The sequence below is a fragment of the Vigna umbellata genome, chromosome 11, assembly GCF_029865625.1.
Source record: "Vigna umbellata cultivar VRB3 chromosome 11, Vumbellata_1.0, whole genome shotgun sequence".
Taxonomy (NCBI): Eukaryota; Viridiplantae; Streptophyta; class Magnoliopsida; order Fabales; family Fabaceae; genus Vigna; species Vigna umbellata.
In genome coordinates this window covers 21,522,113-21,525,482 of record NC_142175.1, presented here as the reverse complement: position 1 = coordinate 21,525,482, position 3,370 = coordinate 21,522,113, and the positions used below count along the sequence as shown (strand labels likewise).

Genomic DNA, 3,370 nt, shown 5'->3' with positions numbered 1-3,370 from the left:
TCCCATGCGATTGCACCTTCAAACTCCTTAAGAAAAAAGTTTGCATAGCGTCTGACAAACCAACTAACATAGCCATCAACAAGTTGTACTTTCGCGACTGACAATTCATGGTGATCAAACAATCTCATATGATGCAGTTAAACTACGATCAGACGAAGATGTCTCACAAATGATAACGTGTAAGTCTCACTTTCCCATTAACGCAATTATAGAAATGTATGTGTCGCAATCAGGATCGCGACGGGACGGCGAGCCGAAAACAAACGGGTTTGAGAAAAAGATTTAGGAGTCGCCATCATAATTTATTATGGAAAAACTATGGAAAACCAAAAAATAACACATGGTTTGCGAAAACTAGATTTTAAGTTCGGAAATCGGTTACGCGTAAGAAAGGTGTTAGCACCCTATCGCGTCTACCCAAAGGCAGTACCTTTAATTAAATGTATAAAGTTGACGTGGTTTTTCAAAATGTTTAATTTTTTCTAAAAAAATAATATAAAGAAACTATTAAGAAAAAAAAATATTTTTTTTGTTTTATGAACCCGACAAGGATTGACCTTGCTCCTATGTATATCCATTTATGATGGACAATCAAGGATCGCGTAGTTCTTTATCTAAAAAAATGTTTGTGAGTTTGTTTGAAAATTATTATGGATTATTTTGGATTTTTGAAAAGTGAACTCGATTAGGATTGACATTTTTTTTTTATTTTGAAGAAAATCTTTTGTTTTGAAAAATGGTGGGAAAAAAGAATGAAACCGGCCATAGGCCGACGAGTACTTGTAAAATTTATTTTATGGCTTATTATTATTTTTATAGGAAAATATGTGATAAGAAATATTTTTTTATTTATTTTGAAGTTATTTATTTATTATTTATTTTTTAAATAAAATAAATAAATATCACGTGATGCGAGATATATAACCAATACCAAAAGAAACGAGATAATATATTCTTTTTTTTATGAAAAACATTATTAGTGTGTAGTAAAAAAATAATACCTTTAGAAAGACCTTCAAAGTACAATAAAAAGAGAAAGGTGTAGAGATGACATACCTTTTTTGGCTCTAAGTATTCCCCCAGTTCTCCCTTGGTAGTTTCTTTTGGCAGAGTTCCTCTAGCGTGAGAACTTACTTTTCTCTATACTATTCCATACTCTTTCTATCTCTATTATTTCAAAGTATTTCTCTCTATTTTTTCGTCCCTTTTTCTTTCTATCACAGGGTGCGTATTTATATACACACATTGTAATATTATGATAATCTTGTCTTAAATGTGAATTAATTGACGATGAACAAAATAGGGAAATAAATGGTCTTGGTTCCAAGAAAAAGAAATCAAATAATATTCAAAACATTAATTATAATTATTGTCAGAAAATATATCCATTTTTAAAATCATATTTTCCTCTTTAAAAGCAACTGACGCAACAAATTATATTAATATACTATTTTAATCACTGCTTATAATTCAAAGGGTTAAATATGTTTTTAGTCACTCAACTATCAAGCGATTTTGTTTTTCGTCCCTATTTCAAACTTTGTACGATTTGATCCCTCTTTAAAGAAATCATAATTTTTTGTCCTCCAAAACAAACGGCGTTAAAAATTAGCTGAGGTGGCTAACGGTGTATGCCAAGTATTTTTTTTTTCTGACACTCACTGCATCTTTCTCACCTTTTCTCTCTCTTTCACGGTTTATTGTTCTTTCTAGCGTAGGAGCAAAATCTGTTTTTGAGAAGGCAGATTTACCAGGACAGAGGAAAGGTAGAGTCGGGGAAGAAAACCACTTGGAGAGATTGATAGAGCAGGGCGAATCGTTTCCCAGTAGCTCTGAGGCCGTGGCACTAGCGGTTACAACTCTCCACTTTTTTCCCAGTAGCTCTCAGGTACCGAATTCACAGGAGTTTTCGGAGAGATTGATTCAGATGAAAGGGTGTGAGATCTTGCAATAACTGGTTTGGCCTGGTTATGATACTCGACGAATGAAGGCATTGACGATGAAATCTCAGTACTTAATGCAAGAGCCTGCAAGGATTTAGCCTTCTCTATTAGTTTTTCATTATCCGTGTTCTCAGGGAGGTTTAATAATCTCTGAAGACAGGTTGTAGGATTTTCTGCAGCAAGAAGTGAAGATATTAAATGAAGCATCATTGCTACTGCCAATAAATGCTCCACGAGAAGAATTGAAGATCCTAAAACCAGGGTCTGCATTGTCCTCGACATGTTTTTCCACTTTACTATTATCTGATAAAAAGATTTCATCCCAGATTATTAGAAGGTTGCTGAGTGAAAATTCTCGCCCAAATAAAACTCGCAACCAGCGGAGAGCAAAGTACTGGGGTTCAACCCCGAGATCAACAAGATGGGCATGCAGAGATGAATCCACATAAGACAACAAATGATACAATGCAGCAGAAGCTTCAATTACAGAAGGTAAGCCAGTATGGGACCCAGGCAAAGGGGAATAGGAGAAGAAATCGATCATTGAAATTGAACCACGAGCCCCATTCATCAAAGCATCAAACATACAATAAGCATCATGTTCGATGAATTTCTTAGATAAAACAATGCCCAGTTCACCTTCTGCCCCATAAGCGTCACTTAGCAACACGATGTCAGTGCGAAACCCTAACTCCTTTCCGCAGCCAAACGATGTCGTTAAAGGTTTAGCTTCGTCGTCGTCGTCTTCCCTTGCCGCGAAAGCTATCCGAGCTTCTTCGGCGTGTCGCGACTCTTCGTTGTCCTAGATCTCTCCTCCACTTCTTCTCCGACAGCTCCTTCTTCGCCGTGAAGGAGCCCCTTGCAGCGTTTGAGGTGTCATCCTCGTCGATTGTGGATGAGAGAACGGCGGTGGAGACCCAGAAAACAGCGGACGACCTCCTGGGAAATAAAAAAATATCAACGTGGCAAACGACACGTGGCTAGACGTTAGCCACCTCACCCGATTTTTAACTCCATTAGTTTTAGAGGACCAAAAATTATGGTTTCCTTAAGGAGAGGGATTAAATCGTACAAAGTTTGAAATAGGGACGAAAAATAAAATCGTTGATAGTTGAGGGACTAAAAACATATTTAATCCTAATTCAAATTATTACCATATTAAACTAACATTTCAAAAATATTGTGACCGGTATTATAGTTATTATTTTATCATTTTTACCCACTATTAATTATTATTCTCTTATTTTTTTTATTTACTTACCCGGACGAAATAGATCTCCGAACCAAATCATGGCTCTTATGAATCCAACAAATGCATCACTTCAACTGCGACACACACAACTGACACTCCGAACTCACCAACAATAATCTATTTCGGAGGTCCACTAAAAGGTGTGGGAATCATAGAAAGTCGGTCTGGGTACAGG

The 3,370-nt window shown here is 36.3% G+C and overlaps 1 pseudogene; it reads right to left on the bottom strand.

Annotated features, from left to right (window-relative positions):
• Positions 1 to 1,657: 1,657 nt before the first annotated feature.
• LOC124823582 (uncharacterized) lies at positions 1,658 to 2,960 on the bottom strand (annotated as a pseudogene).
• Between the last annotated feature and the right edge of the window lie 410 nt (positions 2,961 to 3,370).